The 20,779-nt window shown below is 41.6% G+C and overlaps 1 protein-coding gene across 1 annotated transcript in view; it reads left to right on the forward strand.

The window, feature by feature from the left end:
* LOC122928753 (transmembrane protein 132D-like) overlaps positions 1-20,779 on the forward strand; it is a gene marked incomplete at its 5' end in the record, with an annotated part of 1,334,109 nt that overhangs the window by 363,869 nt on the left and 949,461 nt on the right. The window lies entirely within an intron of this gene.

The following is a 20,779-nucleotide window of genomic DNA, read 5'->3' on the forward strand; positions in this document are numbered from 1 at the left end:
TTCTGAAGTAAATTGGCCCGTTTACATTTCCCTGATGATTGCTCCCTAGAGGAGCCATTATGACTAATTAAAGGTATTTCGAGATGTATTTATAAAAAAAAAGTAATATTTAATTGTTTTCAGTAATTTTATTTTCCTAATTCCTGGAGAACCCTTTTTACAGAAAAACTGGTTGTATCCAGGTTGAAGGCTACATTTATTTGACATCCCATTTTACTATGAAAGATTATACAATTGTAATGTTTCTAGAATTTTTTTTTTTCTCAAACTAAAGTCTAATTGCAGATAAATGTGGCATAATTTGCTATTTTAATTTCTGCCTATTGCAGATTTATTCAATACCATCTGTTTAAAGATAGGCATTTTGCTGTTGAAGTGGATAGCCCACTAGCTAAATGTCACTGGCAATGACTTACACTTATGTACACTGTGCTCCAAGTCTGATTAATCTATGATATTCATTAGTATGTGTCAGCTAAATCATTAGCATTATTGACATTGTATTTTACTAGTTATAAATAGATCTGTCTTGTTATAATTGTTCAGAAATGCTATATTGTTCCATTAACAACTGGAAGTGAACTGATGCAGAACGTGCTATATGCAATATATTAATGGAGAATCAGCATTTACTGGCTAGAAAACAGCAACAAATAAGTAAGATACCTTACTAAGCAAGAAAGTTCTGTAGCAATCAGTCTTAATTTTTTTCTCTACTAAAGGTAATGTATAGAGATGAGCGAATGTTTGAAAAGTTTGATTCAGCTGTTTCGCCAAATTTTACAAAAAAAATTGCTTTGTGACAAATTACTTCGTCACAAAGCACATTTAAAAAAAAGGAGCAGGTGTAATAACAGGGAGCTGAGATAGCGCCGCCTCCCATCATTGTACCCCTCAGATGCCGCGTTCATACAGGATTGCGGCATCTGAGTGTAAAAACGGTGAAAAAATTAACATTACATTTTTTTTTTATATAAAACTTACCGCTTCCATTTGCTCCTGATGGTCCATCTTGCTTGAAGATATAGCATGAAATCTTACACTGCACGAGAGTAAGTCATCACGCCGGCTCGCGTGGTGACATCATACGTCACTGCACATGGAAGTTCGGCCGAGATCTCCAATCAAGATGGTGGCTGGCGGCCCGTCATGCGTAAATAGAGGAGGTGAGTATGGATTTTTTTTTTTTTTTACACTATTTCAGGCTAAATCAATTGGCTAACACGAAGCATGAGGAAATTCGGCTTTGAGGCAAATTGAATTTATCCTGAAATTCGGATTGAATTCCACTTTGTGGGTTTCAATTTGCTTGTCTCTAGTAATGTACAATATTTCAGCTTACTTTTTTTTTATTGCTATTTCATGAGCACCCTATACATTATTCTTAAAGGCTATGTACACTGTTGGTGGGATTTTTATTATTATTGCATTGTACTCATTTTGAGATAAAAATAATTTTTTCAACTGGTCTTATTACCAATTGGAAAAAAGATTTTTTATCCCAAATGACTAAAATACAATCATCAAATAAATTTCCCCCAAAGGTGTACATAGCCTTTAAGCAATATGATAATCACTGGATGAGATTTATCAAAACTGATGTAAAAGAAAACTGGCTTAGTTGCCCAACCAATCAGGTTCATGAAAGGTTGAATCTGATTGGTTGCTATGGGAAACCAAGCCAGTTTTCCTGTACACCAGTTTTGATTAATCTCCCCATTGTGTCCTACAGTCCTATTGCAAACTACTAAAGAAGCAATAGCAGTGTTCATCCTGAGCTACAAGGCTCATGGAGATAATGCCAAAAGAATCAGAAATACTATGTCTCATATGGGGAAAGATTGCAAAATTAAATTGACCTCATTGTAGGTTGGTTAAAATTGGCAGCAGGTGGGGCCAAAACAAGTAGGAGGGTTCAGCCATAGTCACAATGGTAGTAGGTGGGTCTAGTGCAAATAAATTTAATAAAATACACTTTTAAGACAATAGGACAAAGCTCCCCGACCCTTATATATGCAAATCTGGAGCACTATCCTTTTATATGAAGACCTATATCTCTATAGGAACTATATTACACATATACTTCTATACTCAGATAGGAAGCCTCATTACTATATATAAATTCCTATAGCACCGGTTTTATATATACAGCCCTTTAGTAATATACATATAAAGCATTATTATTATTAATGAGAGGCAGGGGTCATATTCGAATTTGCAATATTTCACAAATATTTTGTAGAATATTCGCCAAATATTCGTTATATTCTACGATTTTTTTAATCAATAAAATTGACAAGGTAATGGTCGCGTAATATACAAATTTTTGGAATGCAAATTTTTATCACAAATTTTTCAATTGTCAAGCAAAAACATGATTCCTCCCTGCTTTTTGCTTGTGGGCCAATGAGTCATAGCACTATATCAAATATATTTGTTTTTTTAAAATAATCGTAAAATATTCTAAAACAAGAATATATAGCGAATATATAAAAAAAAAAGAATATACAGCAATTTAGCTAATATAGTGCTATAATCAATTTTTTCAATCTTAACTTTAGATTAGAACAAAATTACAACTATTAGACAAAGAAGATTATAACACTATATTAGCTAAATTGCACTATATTTGTGTTTTTTTTGAATATTCACTATATTGCTATATATTCTTGTTTTAGAATATTACGAATATTGGAAAAAGCAAATATATTTGATATAGTGCTATATATTCCTTTTTTAGAATATTCATAATTTTTCCCATTTAAAGTCATCATGCATCCTCCCTGCTTCTTGCTTGTGGGCCAATGAGTCATTGGCCCACAAACAAGAAGCAGGGAGGAATCATGTTTTTACTCGGCAATTGAAAAATTTGCGATAAAAATTTGAATTCTGAAAATTTGCAATAAAGAAAATCTTGAATATTCGAAATTACGAATATATATCACTATATTCTATTCGGGAATTTTAGAAGTACCTATATTTGCGATAAAAATTTGCAATTCGAATATTCGTGATCAACACTAATTATTATTACTCATATAGCCCTATAGTAATACATAGCACCGTTTGCCGTCACTTAGTGTAGGCTGGCCTACAGGTTGTCAGTAACTCGTGGGCTTAGAAAGCTGAGCTACTGAATCATTTTTGAGAATGGTCAGCCTCTTGATGTCATAACCAGACCTGCCCATCAGGCTGTCTCCCTGTAGAGTCAATGGCCAATTGACCCCATGGCCACACAGTTAAAGTAAATAAAAGAATACAACAAAAGAAAATGTATTTCTACAGAAAAATGCAGAATAAGAATATGCTATTCAGACTCTGATAAAAGCTGTCTGAAAACACCTATGGACACTAAGTTTTAGTGGTTAGGGTATCTGAGAAAATGGCTGGATATCATGTAAGGGGACAACTCTCAGGTACACTCTGTATATATCCATGGAATTGCAGGTTAGATGTGTTCTTCAGGTCACATTCATATAGTTGATGCATTGTTGTACAGTATATGTCGTCTTCCAGCGAACATAATATGTATTTACTTCAGTCAGTGCATGTGGCTCTTTAAAAGTTGGCTAATCAAGGTAGTGTATATGGAAAAATATATTGCACTTAAAGGGGTTCTCCGGCCTAAACCTTTTTTTGGCTCATAACTTCTAACTAGAGTTGAGCGAACACCTGGATGTTCGGGTTCGAGAAGTTCGGCCGAACATCCCGGAAATGTTCGGGTTCGGGATCCGAACCCGATCCGAACTTCGTCCCGAACCCGAACCCCATTGAAGTCAATGGGGACCCGAACTTTTCGGCACTAAAAAGGCTGTAAAACAGCCCAGGAAAGAGCTAGAGGGCTGCAAAAGGCAGCAACATGTAGGTAAATCCCCTGCAAACAAATGTGGATAGGGAAATGAATTAAAATAAAAATTAAATAAATAAAAATTAACCAAAATCAATTGGAGAGAGGTCCCATAGCAGAGAATGAGGCTTCACGTCAGCCACCACTGCAACAGTCCATTGGCATATATTTAGGCCCAGCACCCAGGCAGAGGAGGGAGGTCCCGTAACAGAGAATCTGTCTTCATGTCAGCAGAGAATCAGTCTGCATGTCATAGCAGAGAATGAGGCTTCACGTCAGCCACCACTGCAACAGTCCATTGGCATATATTTAGGCCCAGCACCCAGGCAGAGGAGGGAGGTCCCATAACAGAGAATCTGTCTTCATGTCAGAAGAGAATCAGTCTGCATGTCATAGCAGAGAATGAGGCTTCACGTCAGCCACCACTGCAACAGTCCATTGGCATATATTTAGGCCCAGCACACACACAGGCAGAGGAGAGAGGTCCCGTAACAGACAATCTGGCTTCATGTCAGCAGAGAATCATTCTGCATGTCATAGCAGAGAATCAGGCTTCACGTCACCCAACATTGGAACAGTCCATTGGCATATATTTAGGCCCCGGCACCCACACACAGGAGAGGTTCATTCAACTTTGGGTAGCCTCGCAATATAATGGTAAAATGAAAATAAAAATAGGATTGAATGAGGAAGTGCCCTGGAGTCCAATAATATATGGTTAAGGGGAGGTAGTTAATGTCTAATCTGGACAAGGGACGGACAGATCCTGTGGGATCCATGCCTGGTTCATTTTTATGAACGTCAGCTTGTCCACATTGGCTGTAGACAGGCGGCTGCGTTTGTCTGTAATGACGCCCCCTGCCGTGCTGAATACACGTTCAGACAAAACGCTGGCCGCCGGGCAGGCCAGCACCTCCAAGGCATAAAAGGCTAGCTCTGGCCACGTGGACAATTTAGAGACCCAGAAGTTGAATGGGGCCGAACCATCAGTCAGTACGTGGAGGGGTGTGCACACGTACTGTTCCACCATGTTAGTGAAATGTTGCCTCCTGCTAACACGTTGCGTATCAGGTGGTGGTGCAGTTAGCTGTGGCGAGTTGACAAAAGTTTTCCACATCTCTGCCATGCTAACCCTGCCCTCAAAGGAGCTGGCATTGAAACAGCTGCCTTGGCGACCTCTTGCTCCTCCTCTGCCTTGGCCTTGGGCTTCCACTTGTTCCCCTGTGACATTTGGGAATGCTCTCAGTAGCGCGTCTACCAACGTGCGCTTGTACTCGCGCATCTTCCTATCACGCTCCAGTGCAGGAAGTAAGGTGGGCACATTGTCTTTGTAGCGTGGATCCAGCAGGGTGGCAACCCAGTAGTCCGCACAGGTTAAAATGTGGGCAACTCTGCTGTCGTTGCGCAGGCACTGCAGCATGTAGTCGCTCATGTGTGCCAGGCTGCCCAGGGGTAAGGACAAGCTGTCCTCTGTGGGAGGCGTATCGTCATCGTCCTGCCTTTCCCCCCAGCCACGCACCAGTGATGGACCCGAGCTGCGTTGGGTGCCACCCCGCTGTGACCATGCTTCATCCTCATCCTCCTCCACCTCCTCCTCATCCTCGTCCTCCTCGTCCTCCAGTAGTGGGCCCTGTCTGGCCACATTTGTACCTGGCCTCTGCTGTTGCCAAAAACCTCCCTCTGAGTCACTTCGAAGAGACTGGCCTGAAAGTGCTAAAAATGACCCCTCTTCCTCCTCCTCCTCCTCCTGGGCCACCTCCTCTTGCATCATCGCCCTAAGTGTTTTCTCAAGGAGACATAGAAGTGGTATTGTAACGCTGATAACGGCGCCATCGCCACTGGCCATGTTGGTGGAGTACTCTAAACAGCGCAACAGGGCACACAGGTCTCGCATGGAGGCCCAGTCATTGGTGGTGAAGTGGTGCTGTTCTGTAGTGCGACTGACCCGTGCGTGCTGCAGCTGAAACTCCACTATGGCCTGCTGCTGCTCGCACAGTCTGTCCAGCATGTGCAAGGTGGAGTTCCACCTGGTGGGCACGTCGCATATGAGGCGGTGAGCGGGAAGGCCGAAGTTACGCTGTAGCGCAGACAGGCGAGCAGCAGCAGGATGTGAACGCCGGAAGCGCGAACAGACGGCCCGCACTTTATGCAGCAGCTCTGACATGTCGGGGTAGTTGTGAATGAACTTCTTCACCACCAAATTCAGCACATGCGCCAAGCAAGGGATGTGCGTCAAATTGGCTAGTCCCAGAGCTGCAACGAGATTTCGCCCATTATCGCACACCACCAGGCCAGGCTTGAGGCTCACCGGCAGCAACCACTCGTCGGTCTGTTGTTCTATACCCCGCCACAACTCCTGTGCGGTGTGGGACCTGTCCCCCAAACATATGAGTTTCAGAATGGCCTGCTGACGTTTACCCCGGGCTGTGCTGAAGTTGGTGGTGAAGGTGTGTGGCTGACTGGATGAGCAGGTGGAAGAAGAGGAGGAGGAAGCCGAGAAGGAGGAGGTGGCAACAGGAGGCAAAGAATGTTGCCCTGCGATCCTTGGCGGCGGAAGGTCGTGCGCCAAACAGCTCTCCGCCTGGGGCCCAGCTGCCACTACATTTACCCAGTGTGCAGTTAGGGAGATATAGCGTCCCTGGCCGTGCTTACTGGTCCACGTATCTGTGGTTAGGTGGACCTTGCCACAGATGGCGTTGCGCAGTGCACACTTGATTTTATCGGATACTTGGTTGTGCAGGGAAGGCACGGCTCTCTTGGAGAAGTAGTGGCGGCTGGGAACAACATACTGTGGGACAGCAAGCGACATGAGCTGTTTGAAGCTGTCTGTGTCCACCAGCCTAAATGACAGCATTTCATAGGCCAGTAGTTTAGAAATGCTGGCATTCAGGGCCAGGGATCGAGGGTGGCTAGGTGGGAATTTACGCTTTCTCTCAAATGTTTGTGAGATGGAGAGCTGAACGCTGCCGTGTGACATGGTTGAGACGCTTGGTGACGGAGGTGGTGGTGGTGGTGTTGGTGGTACATCCCCTGTTTGCTGGGCGGCAGGTGCCAACGTTCCTCCAGAGGCGGAGGAAGAGGCCGAGGCGGCAGCAGCAGAAGAGGTAGCAGGGGGAGCCTGAGTGACTTCCTTGGTTTTAAGGTGTTTACTCCACTGCAGTTCATGCTTTGCATGCAGGTGCCTGGTCATGCAGGTTGTGCTCAGGTTCAGAACGTTAATGCCTCGCTTAAGGCTCTGATGGCACAGCGTGCAAACCACTCGGGTCTTGTCGTCAGCACATTGTTTGAAGAAGTGCCATGCCAGGGAACTCCTTGAAGCTGCCTTTGGGGTGCTCGGTCCCAGATGGCGGCGGGCAGTAGCAGGCGGAGTCTCTTGGCGGCGGGTGTTCTGCTTTTGCCCACTGCTCCCTCTTTTGCTACGCTGTTGGCTCGGTCTCACCACTGCCTCTTCCTCCGAACTGTGAAAGTCAGTGGCACGACCTTCATTCCATGTGGGGTCTAGGACCTCATCATCCCCTGCATCGTCTTCCACCCAGTCTTGATCCCTGACCTCCTGTTCAGTCTGCACACTGCAGAAAGACGCAGCAGTTGGCACCTGTGTTTCGTCATCATCAGAGACATGCTGAGGTGGTATTCCCATGTCCTCATCATCAGGAAACATAAGTGGTTGTGCGTCAGTGCATTCTATATCTTTCACCGCTGGGGAAGGGCTAGGTGGATGCCCTTGGGAAACCCTGCCAGCGGAGTCTTCAAACAACATAAGAGACTGCTGCATAACTTGAGGCTGAGACAGTTTCCCTGGTATGCATGGGGGTGATGTGACAGACTGATGGGGTTGGTTTTCAGGCGCCATCTGTGCGCTTTCTGCAGAAGACTGGGTGGGAGATAATGTGAACGTGCTGGATCCACTGTCGGCCACCCAATTGACTAATGCCTGTACCTGCTCAGGCCTTACCATCCTTAGAACGGCATTGGGCCCCACCATATATCGCTGTAAATTCTGGCGGCTACTGGGACCTGAGGTAGTTGGTACACTAGGACGTGTGGATGTGGCAGAACGGCCACGTCCTCTCCCAGCACCAGAGGGTCCACTAACACCACCACGACCATGTCCACGTCCGCGTCCCTTACTAGATGTTTTTCTCATTGTTATGGTTCACCACAACAACAAAAATATTACTTGGCCCAATGTATTGTATTCAAATTCAGCGGGATATAAATTTGAGGCCTAGTATTTAGGCGCTGGGTGACCGGTATGGATTTACTAACAGAATTAGACTTGGAAATGCACAGTAGCGTGTGTGTGAAGTTATTCTGAATGACCCTATGTGCACCTTGAATATTATATACCCTTTTAGGGATAGATTTCAAATAGCTCTGATACAGCAGAAACCACTAAATTTTTAAATTGCTAAATTGGGAATTGTATTTCAACCCAGAACAAAAAATGTGCTTTGACGGACACTAAATAACTTTCCCAGCCACAACAGGACAGCGGTAACGAGAGATTTAGCGGGATATAAATTTGAGGCCTAGTATTTAGGCGCTGGGTGACAGGTATGGGTTTAGTGACAGAATTAGACTTGGAAATGCACAGTAGCGGGTGTGTGTGAAGTTATTCTGAATGACCCTATGTGCACCTTGAATATTATATACCCTTTTAGGGATAGATTTCAAATAGCTCTGATATAGCAGAAACCACTAAATTATGAAATTGCTAAATTGGGAATTGTATTTCAACCCAGAACAAAAAATGTGCTTTGACGGACACTAAATAACTTTCCCAGCCACAACAGGACAGCGGTAACGAGAGATTTAGCGGGATATAAATTTGAGGCCTAGTATTTAGGCGCTGGGTGACAGGTATGGGTTTAGTGACAGAATTAGACTTGGAAATGCACAGTAGCGGGTGTGTGTGAAGTTATTCTGAATGACCCTATGTGCACCTTGAATATTATATACCCTTTTAGGGATAGATTTCAAATAGCTCTGATATAGCAGAAACCACTAAATTATGAAATTGCTAAATTGGGAATTGTATTTCAACCCAGAACAAAAAATGTGCTTTGACGGACACTAAATAACTTTCCCAGCCACAACAGGACAGCGGTAACGAGAGATTTAGCAGGATATAAATTTGAGGCCTAGTATTTAGGCGCTGGGTGACAGGTATGGGTTTAGTGACAGAATTAGACTTGGAAATACACAGTAGCGGGTGTGTGTGAAGTTATTCTGAATGACCCAATGTGCACCTTGAATATTATATACCCTTTTAGGGATAGATTTCAAATAGCTCTGATATAGCAGAAACCACTAAATTATGAAATTGCTAAATTGGGAATTGTATTTCAACCCAGAACAAAAAATGTGCTTTGACGGACACTAAATAACTTTCCCAGCCACAACAGGACAGCGGTAACAAGAGATTTAGCAGGATATAAATTTGAGGCCTAGTATTTAGGCGCTGGGTGACAGGTATGGGTTTAGTGACAGAATTAGACTTGGAAATACACAGTAGCGGGTGTGTGTGAAGTTATTCTGAATGACCCAATGTGCACCTTGAATATTATATACCCTTTTAGGGATAGATTTCAAATAGCTCTGATATAGCAGAAACCACTAAATTATGAAATTGCTAAATTGGGAATTGTATTTCAACCCAGAACAAAAAATGTGCTTTGACGGACACTAAATAACTTTCCCAGCCACAACAGGACAGCGGTAACGAGAGATTTAGCGGGATATAAATTTGAGGCCTAGTATTTAGGCGCTGGGTGACAGGTATGGGTTTAGTGACAGAATTAGACTTGGAAATGCACAGTAGCGGGTGTGTGTGAAGTTATTCTGAATGACCCTATGTGCACCTTGAATATTATATACCCTTTTAGGGATAGATTTCAAATAGCTCTGATATAGCAGAAACCACTAAATTATGAAATTGCTAAATTGGGAATTGTATTTCAACCCAGAACAAAAAATGTGCTTTGACGGACACTAAATAACTTTCCCAGCCACAACAGGACAGCGGTAACGAGAGATTTAGCAGGATATAAATTTGAGGCCTAGTATTTAGGCGCTGGGTGACAGGTATGGGTTTAGTGACAGAATTAGACTTGGAAATACACAGTAGCGTGTGTGTGTGAAGTTATTCTGAATGACCCAATGTGCACCTTGAATATTATATACCCTTTTAGGGATAGATTTCAAATAGCTCTGATATAGCAGAAACCACTAAATTATGAAATTGCTAAATTGGGAATTGTATTTCAACCCAGAACAAAAAATGTGCTTTGACGGACACTAAATAACTTTCCCAGCCACAACAGGACAGCGGTAACAAGAGATTTAGCGGGATATAAATTTGAGGCCTAGTATTTAGGCGCTGGGTGACAGGTATGGGTTTAGTGACAGAATTAGACTTGGAAATACACAGTAGCGGGTGTGTGAAGTTATTCTGAATGACCCAATGTGCACCTTGAATATTATATACCCTTTTAGGGATAGATTTCAAATAGCTCTGATATAGCAGAAACCACTAAATTATGAAATTGCTAAATTGGGAATTGTATTTCAACCCAGAACAAAAAATGTGCTTTGACGGACACTAAATAACTTTCCCAGCCACAACAGGACAGCGGTAACGAGAGATTTAGCAGGATATAAATTTGAGGCCTAGTATTTAGGCGCTGGGTGACAGGTATGGGTTTAGTGACAGAATTAGACTTGGAAATACACAGTAGCGGGTGTGTGTGAAGTTATTCTGAATGACCCAATGTGCACCTTGAATATTATATACCCTTTTAGGGATAGATTTCAAATAGCTCTGATATAGCAGAAACCACTAAATTATGAAATTGCTAAATTGGGAATTGTATTTCAACCCAGAACAAAAAATGTGCTTTGACGGACACTAAATAACTTTCCCAGCCACAACAGGACAGCGGTAACGAGAGATTTAGCGGGATATAAATTTGAGGCCTAGTATTTAGGCGCTGGGTGACAGGTATGGGTTTAGTGACAGAATTAGACTTGGAAATGCACAGTAGCGGGTGTGTGTGAAGTTATTCTGAATGACCCTATGTGCACCTTGAATATTATATACCCTTTTAGGGATAGATTTCAAATAGCTCTGATATAGCAGGAACCACTAAATTATGAAATTGCTAAATTGGGAATTGTACTTTAACCCAGAACAAAAAATGTGCTTTGACGGACACTAAATAACTTTCCCAGCCACAACAGGACAGCGGTAACGAGAGATTTAGCGGGATATAAATTTGAGGCCTAGTATTTAGGCGCTGGGTGACCGGTATGGATTTAGTGACAGAATTAGACTGGGATATGGCCAAAAAATAACCACACTATTGCTGGTTAAATGCACTTGGTGACGGGCGCAGCTTGCCCCTGATGTAGTATATGGCCAAAAAATGAACAGACTATTGCTCGTTAAATGCACTTGGTGTCACAGCTTGACCAACCACACTACTGAGGGTTAAATGCACTTGGTGACGGGCGCAGCTTGCCCCTGATGTAGTATATGGCCAAAAAATAAACAGACTATTGCTGGTTAAATGCACTTGGTGTGACAGCTTCACCCTGATGTAGGCTTTAGCCAAAAAACAACCACACCATTGAGGGTTAAATGCACTTGGTGACAGGCGCAGCTTGCCCCTAATTTAGTATATGGCCAAAAAATGAACAGACTATTGCTGGTTAAATGCACTTGGTGTGACAGCTTCACCCTGATGTAGGCTTTAGCCAAAAAACAACCACACCATTGAGGGTTAAATGCACTTGGTGACAGGCGCAGCTTGCCCCTGATTTAGTATATGGCCAAAAAATGAACAGACTATTGCTGGTTAAATGCACTTGGTGTGACAGCTTCACCCTGATGTAGGCTTTAGCCAAAAAACAACCACACCATTGAGGGTTAAATGCACTTGGTGACAGGCGCAGCTTGCCCCTGATTTAGTATATGGCCAAAAAATGAACAGACTATTGCTGGTTAAATGCACTTGGTGTGACAGCTTCACCCTGATGTAGGCTTTAGCCAAAAAACAACCACACCATTGAGGGTTAAATGCACTTGGTCGCAGCTTGGATGCACTTGGTCGCAGCACCGCACAAGACACAAAATGGCCGCCGATCACCCCAGAAAAAAGTGACTGACAACCGGTCTGGGCAGCCTAAAAACAGTGAGTGAGCATTTGAATTTCAGCAGCTCAATGATGCACAGCTGCAGATCGATCGATTAATCAAGTGAAGTCCTTTGGAGGAGTTAATCTGCCTAATCTCGCCCTACTGTCGCATCCGCAACCTCTCCCTACGCTAATCAGAGCAGAGTGACGGGCGGCGCTATGTGACTCCAGCTTAAATAGAGGCTGGGTCACATGGTGCTCTGGCCAATCACAGCCATGCCAATAGTAGGCATGGCTGTGACGGCCTCTTGGGGCAAGTAGTATGACGCTTGTTGATTGGCTGCTTTGCAGCCTTTTAAAAAGCGCCAAGAAAGCGTCACAAAAGCGCCAAGAAAGCGACGAACACCGAACCCGAACCCGGACTTTTACGAAAATGTCCGGGTTCGGGTCCGTGTCACGGACACCCCAAAATTCGGTACGAACCCGAACTATACAGTTCGAGTTCGCTCATCCCTACTTCTAACCTGTGGAGTAAAGATTATTGGTGACATACTTACCTTCTACAATGTAGACACGTTGTTCAGCTCATTTTTAGTCAGAGAGAGCTGAGCTGAGGAAGGAACAGACAATGTAGGGAGTGATTTAAGAATATTTTTACCACCAAAGCTTTTCAGAGACCAAAAAATCATTTTAAGGAATATTGTGTGTGTGGCAGCAATCTATATTTTTAGCAAAACCGGACTAAATAGCTAAAACTTTACAGACACAAAAGTCCTTCTAAGGACTATTGTGTGCGGCAGCAATATCTATTTTTAGCGCATCCTGCACTAAATCGGGTACAATAGTTAGGCCGCTTCAGAGAGCGACATTAGCTGCACCACATCTCCAGTGTAAAGTGTGCGCATCCCAAAAAAATCTGTGGCATCCAGTGTACTTTTTTCGCAGACAGTGTCCGCTCCGGACAGTGACATTAGCTGTGCCTCATCTCCAGTGTTAAGTGTGCACATCCAAAAAAACGGTGTCATCCAGTGTACTTTTTCCGTAGATGGTGTCCGCTTTGGACAGTGACATTAGCTGCGCCACATCTCCTGTGTAAAGTGTGCGCATCCAAAAAATATCTGTGACATACAGTGTACTTTTTCAATAGATGGTGTCCGCTTCTGACAGTGACATTACCAGGACCACATCTAAAGAGTAACGTGTGTGCTTAAATTTTTTTATCTGTGACATACAGTGTACTTTTTGGGATAGACACTGCGGACAGTGACATTACCGGTGGTACCTCTCCTGTATAACGGTTCCTTATCCCAAATACCTGTTACATTCCCTGTCATTTTTCATTTGCCAATGGTGACAGCATTGATATTATCTGTGGGATATCTCCTGTGTGATGTTTCAACATCCCAAATACCTTTTTAAATTTGTTTGCGCACACACTTCCAAATCCTGCGCTACTGTACGTGTGACAGACTTTCAATCATATATAACATTTAATATTAAGAAGGCGAGGATTAAGGGACGGGGCAGTGGCCGTGATGCTGATTGTACACGCAGAGGCCGTGGCCCTGGGCGCAGTAAAACTGTGCCTGCTGGCAGAGCACAAGAAAAACAACCATCCACCATACCTAGCTTCATGTCCCAGTTTGAAGGGAGGCGGAGGACTCCACTCTTGAAGGCAGACCAGTGCGACCAGGTGGTCAGTTGGATTGCAGCAGATAATGCTTCCAGTTGGTTAAGCACTGCCCTGTCTTCCACCAAGTCAAGTCTCAGTAGCCAAGAGTCTGCTCAACCCAATTATCACCCTGATCCTCCTTCCTCCCACCATGGAGAGTCTGGGCAAACAAGTGATCCCACACTCGGCTATTCTGAGGAGCTATTTTCAGCGGCATTCCTTGATTTGGCCCTCTCACCAAGCACACTTGAAGAGGGACAGATCTTGTGCCATGATTCCCAAACACTTGAACATCCACAATCACAAGAAGATGATGGTGGGGAACGGTAGTTACTGTTTAATGAGGTGGATGATGATGAGACAGTTGCCAATAACTCAACAGCAATTATTGTCTCAAGAGGTTGATGAAGAAGATGAGACACAGTTGTCAATCACTGAGGTAGTGGTTAGGTCAACAAGTCAGGAGGATGAGCAGAGTGAAGGAGTGGAAGAGGAGGTGTGGACGATGAAGTCATTCACCCAACCTGGAAAGGTGGAAAGACTAGCAAGGACAGCAGTACAGAGGGGGAGGGATCTGCTGCACCGCAACAGGCTGGAAGAGGCAGTGGGGTGGCAAAAGGGAGAAGGCGTGCCACACCAAACAGGCCCACAACTGTTCCGCGGAGCGCCCCCTTGCGGAAATATCCCTTGCCAAGGGGTAGGTGTTCTGCTGTCTTGTTCTTTTTTTCAGAAAATGCAGACGACAAAAGAATAGTAATTTACAACCTGTGCCATATAGAAATGAGCAGGGGCGTGAACACTAGCAACCTCATTACCAACAGCATGATCCGTGATGACGTCGGTGGTTATATGTGTTGAAAGTGTACAGAAAGAAAAAAATATGCGCACCTCACTGGTGCACTTATTTGCGGCAAAAGCGTTTAATGGCCTATTTCAGTACAGAAAGAAAAAATATGCGCACTTTACTGGTGCAGTTATTTGTGGCTAAAGGGTTTAGTTGCCTATTTCAGTACAGAAAGAAAAACATATACGCACTTCACTTGTGCATTTATTTCTGCTAAAACAATTTACTGGCTTTTTTTTGTACAAAAATAAAAATATATTCTCAGTTCACTTCTGCAGTTATGTCTTGAAAGTATTTACTTGCCTATTTCAGCACAAAAAGAAAAATATATTCTCAGTTCACGTCGGCGGTTATGTGTTGAAAGCATACAGAAAGAAAAAAATATACGCACTTCACTGGTGCTCTTATTTGTATCAAGAGCATTTAGTGGCCTATTTCATTACAGAAAGAAAAATATACGCACTTTATTAGTACACTTATTTGTGGCAAAAGGGTTAAGTGCCCTATTTCCTTATAGAAAGAAAAATATATATGCACTTCACTGGTGCAGTTATTTGTGGCAAAAGCATTTAGCGGCCTATTTCAGTACAGAAAGAAAAAAATATATGCACTTCACTGGTGCACTTATTTTTGGCAAAAGCGTTCAGTGGCCTATTTCAGTACAAAAAGAAAAACATATTCTCAGTTCACTTCTGCAGTTATGTCTTGAAAGCGCTTACTGGCCTATTTCAGTACAAAAAGAAAAATATATTCTCAGTTCACGTCGGCGGTTATATGTGCTGAAAGTTTACAGAAAGAAAAAAATATATGCGTACTTCACTGGTGATCTTATTTGTGGCAAAAGCGTTTAGTGGCCTATTTTAGTACAGAAAGAAAAAAATATACGCACTTTACTGGTGCAGTTATTTGTGCTAAAAGCGTTTACTGGCCTTTTTCAGTACAAAAATAAAAATATATTCTCAGTTCACTTCTGCAGTTATATCTTGAAAGCATTTCCTGGCCTATTTCTGTACAAAAAGAAAAATATATTCTCAGCTCATGAAGGCGGTTATATGTGTTGAAAGCGTATAGAAAGAAAAAAATATGCGCACTTCATTGGTGCTCTTATTTGTATCAAAAGTGTTTAGTGGCCTATTTCATTATAGAAAGAAAAAAATATACGCAGTTCATTGGTGCACTTATTTGTTGCAAAAGGATTTAGTGGCCTATATCATTAAAGAAATATAAAAATATACACACTTCACTGGTGCACTTATTTGTTGCAAAAGCATTTAGTGGCCTATTTCAGTAGAGAAAGAAAAATATATATATACGCACTTCACTGGTGCATTTATTTCTGCTGAAAGCGTTTACTGGCCTATTTCAGTAAAAAAAGAATAATATATTCTCACTTCACATCGGCGGTTATATGTGTTGAAAGCATGGCTGGGAGTCAGCAGGGTGGCAGCAGTGGGAGGTCGGGAGCCAAACGTGTTCGGGGTAGACCACCTGCCTCGCAGCAGTCAACCTGCCCGGGAAGTAGTGGTGCAGGGGATCACAGAAGTAGCGGCGGTAGCAGTCAGTCAGTACAGCTGTTATATGTGTTACAAAAAGAAAATCATATTCTCAGTTCACTTCGGTGGTTATTTGTGTTGAAAGCATTTAGTGGCCTATATCAGTACAAAAATAAATACATTCTCGGTTCGCGTCGACGGCGGTTATATGTTTTGAAAGCATTTAGTGTCCTTTTTCAGCACAAAAAGGAAAAAAAATATACGCACTTCACTGGGGCATTTATTTCTACTAAAAGCGTTTATTGGCCTTTTTCAGTACGAAAAGAAAAATATATCCGCATTTCACTTCTGCAGTTATTATTATTTGAGTACAAAAACAAAATATATTCAGCGTTCACTTTTGCAGTTATATGTGATAAAACATTTTGTGACGTATTTTGGTCGAAAAACAAAATATGTTCAGTGTCAGCGTTCAGCGCTGCAGTAATATTTGTGGTAAAATATTGATGTATTTCGGTGGAAAAACTAATTTTATTCAGTGTTCAGCGCTGCTGTTATATGCGGTAAAATCTTTATTGAAGTATTTTGGTAAAAAAACTCAATTTATTCTGTGGTCAGCGCTGAGGTTATATGCGGTAAAATCTCCATGATGTCTCCGTGATAAATCTGCAGCATGGGTGCTCCATGTGGCTTCTACACACTTACAAAATCCTTCAGCGGAGCGAATAGATGCCGGATGATCAGGAAGCTCCGTAACCTTCCCAGGAGCTTTTGTCAGGAGCAGCGGTTCATTTATGAGATATATGTATAGTGCGGGGGTAATCCGAAGACCCTCTCCATCTCCGTGCTCCGTTATATGCGGTAAAATCTTTTGTGACGTATTTCGGTGGAAAAACAAATCTTATTCAGTGTTTAGCGCTGTAGTAATATGTGGTAAAATCTTTAGTGACTTATTTCGGTGGAAAAACAAATTGTATTCAGCATTCAGCGCTGCAGTTATATGCAGTAAAATCTTTTGTGACCTTTTTCGGTTGAAAAACAAATTTTATTCAGCGTTCAGCGCTGTAGTAATATGTGGTAAAATATTTATTAAAGTATGTTGGTCGAAAAACTAAATTATTTCAGTGGTCAGCGCTGCAGTTATATGCGGTAAAATCATAGATGACGCAGTGATTTTTTTACCCTCCACTTTGGAGGGAAAAAAGTGCGTCTTAAAAAGCGAAAAATATGGTACTTTGCAGTGAAAAATCTATTCATGAGCTACTGCTTCCTCCATCCACCCGCCACCTATTTATTTCCAAAGGTAAAACTGTTAATAATCAGTGGGTGGATGGGGGGAATGTCAGCTCATGAAGTATGATTCTTCTCTTTACTTAACAGTCACCATATTCCCTTTTCTGCTCCACACTCCTGCACTGCTCACAGTTAGGCTACTTTCACACTCATATTTTGGTTTTTCGTTTGTGAGATCCGTCATGAACTCTCACAAGCAGGGATAAGCAAAGTGAGCTTCAGCTCCTAGATCCAAAGTCAATTCGTTCCAAGATTTGTCTCCGTACAGCATTTAAATGTATGGGGAATTTGTTATAGTGGGACTTATTCAACTTAAAAACCATTTTAAAACTTGGTTACAAAGTCGGCGTTGGTATTGAGGTACCAGTTGGTACTGAAGCTGACTTCGGATCTATGTTTTAAAATGGAATTTTTATAGCAGATTTTCCAATTGCCGATTTTTGCTATCAAGAAAATAATGACAGGAGATCACAAATTCTCAAATTAGCGAATATGTGATGAATATTCGCCCAAATATTAGCGAAATATCGCAAATTTGAGTATTGCCCCTGCCGCTAATGACATTTACCATCTATTGTGTTGTGGCAATGGGGTCCTGGTTTGAAATCTGTCCAAGGACAGCATCTGCAGGAGGTTTTATGTTTGGGTGGGTATTATATAAGCATGTAAGGAAATAAAAAATAGTACACTAAAAGCTATTTGTGTTCCTCAGTAAAACCAGAGGTGTAACATAGTAACATAGTTTATAAGGTTGAAAAAAGACATCTGTCCATCCAGTTCAGCCTGTTATCCTGCAAGTTGATCCTGAGGAAGGGGGAAAAAGTAGAAGCCAATTTTCCTCACTTTGGAGTCGGGAAGGATTTTTTTCCCCTAATCAGGCAATCAGAATAACTCCCTGGATCAACGACCCATCTCTAGTAGCTAGAGCCTGTAATATTATTACACTCCAGAAATACATCCAGGCCCCTCTTGAACTCTTTTAGTGAACCCACCATCTCCTCAAGCAGAGAGTTCCATAGTCTCACTGCTCTTACTGAAAAGATAAAGGGGTCCCTAGTAGTGATGAGCGGCAGGTGCCATATTCGATTTCGACGAAATTCGCGAATATTCGATAGAATATTGGTTTTATATTCGTCGAAATCGAATTTTCGTCATTATTCTTGTTATCGCGATTAATATACAATTTAAATAATCGAATTTCGATTTTAACTTAAAGGCTACTCTCCTATTGAAATAGCAATGAGATTAATTCGTTATAATAATCGAATTTCGATTTTAACTTAGCACTGCTATATTCCATATTTGTTAATTCTAGCCTAATATGGAATATAGCAGTGCTAAGTTAAAATCGAAATTCGATTATTATAACGAATTAATCGCATTGCTATTTCAATAGGAGAGTAGCCTTAAGTTAAAATCGAAATTCGATTATTATAACTTGAAAAAATCGAATTGCGATTTCAACGTAATTATCAAATCCGACAGTACATTCTAGTATATGGAGACGTTCCCATGGTGATGGGGACGCTCCATGAGCACGGAAGTCAGCAGAAGCGGCAACGGGCACTGACTGGAGCAGCCAGGAAGCCAGGAATCCAAAGGACAGGTAAGAACAACTTTAGGGAAGTGGGAAAGAAAAAAATATAACAATAAAAAAAAAATAATAATCGAAATATCGAATTTATATCACTATATTCGAAATATTCGCGAATTAGCGAAGTGCCGATATTCGCGAAAAAAATTCGATATTCGAATATTCTGATGAGAAAAAAATTACATCTATTAGACAAAGAAGATTATAGCACTATATTAGCTAAATTGCTCTATATTCGTTTTTTTCGAATATTCGCTATATTGCTATATATTCTTGTTTTGGAGTATTACGAATATTTGAAAAAACAAAGTTATAGCAATATAGCGAATATTTGAAAAAAAAATGAATATAGAGCAATTTAGCTAATATAGTGCTATAATCTTCTTTGTCTAATAGTTGTAAGTTGAAAAATTAGCAAAAGAAATTCGCAAACAACACTACTCCTAAAGTCAAATATACTGCAGCCTTCTCATTGGCCCACAAGCTAGAAGCAGGGAGGGATCATGTGTACTGATTAAAATTGTTTTTGAATATTCAAAATGACGAATATATATCATTATATTCAAAATAATAGCAAATTTTCGAAGTACCTATATTCGCGATAAAAATGTGAAATTTGAATATTCCTTATCAACACTATAACAGATATTATATAGCTCATTAATGTTTGTATTGTATCAAGGCTTAATTAACAGGTTAACTGCCCTACCCCATCATACCCTTTTCGCCGACAATATGTAACATTTGTAAGGAATTATGACTCCACTGTGAAATGGAAAGTAAAATCATATTTTTATTGCAGCAGGTTCCATCATCATTTGAAAGCCATGTCTAATGGAATAAAAATGCAGAGAGAATATTTATTTATGTATGATTACTTCAAGAATCATCTGTTTTCACTTTCAAATTATTTACGGTTCATTTGCATATTGTTTAATTACTCTTAAAACAAAAAATTATCACTTGAATGCGGAAGGTATATTTTTTAAGCAATTTGAGATTCTCTTGATGGTTTAACATGGATCAGAAAATATTATTAATAAAACTAACAGTGTGAAAATTATCATTTTCTTTTCTACCTTAATTTTTTTTATATGTTTTTCCCTGAATCAGTTCATCCATTTCTTGACAATTTCTTTGCTTGGCTTCCACACGTCAAAATAGCTGCTCGTTGTAACTGACTTCAAATCTTAGGCTACTTTCACACTAGCGTTCGGGGCTCCGCTTGTGAACTCAGTTTGAAGGGGCTCACAAGCGGCCCCGAACGCATCCGTCCAGCCCTAATGCATTCTGAGTGGACGCAAATCCGTTCAGAATGCATCAGTCTGGCACCGTTTGTCCTCCGCTCCGCTCAGCAGGCGGACACCTGAACGCTGCTTGCAGCGTTCGAATGTCCGCCTGGCCGTGCGGAGGCAAGCGGATCCGTCCAGACTTACAATGTAAGTCAATGGGGACGGATCCGTTTGAAGATGACACAATATGGCTCAATCTTCAAACGGATCCGTCCCCCATTGACTTTCAATGTAAAGTCTGGACGGATCCGTTCAGGCTACTTTCACACTTAGAATTTTTTTTAAACTATAATGCAGACGGATCCGTTCTGAACGGATCCAAACGTCTGCATTATAGGAGCGGATCCGTCTGTGCAGATATCAGACGGACCCGCTCTGAACGCTAGTGTGAAAGTAGCCTTATCCCTTCAGTTTATCCAGCTATTTTGCTTGTCTCTATTGATTTGATCCTCACCTAGCTTTTTATTGTGTTTAACTACTTTTGTACCAATCAATTGCTTTTAACCTCCTTGCCTCTGTATGAATTTGGGGCATTAGTGATCAAGTCATTTTTTATTTTTTTTTACCTTCCAATTGCTATAACTTAAAAAAAAAATGTTATCCATA

The sequence above is a fragment of the Bufo gargarizans genome, chromosome 1, assembly GCF_014858855.1.
Source record: "Bufo gargarizans isolate SCDJY-AF-19 chromosome 1, ASM1485885v1, whole genome shotgun sequence".
NCBI classification, from domain to species: domain Eukaryota; kingdom Metazoa; phylum Chordata; class Amphibia; order Anura; family Bufonidae; genus Bufo; species Bufo gargarizans.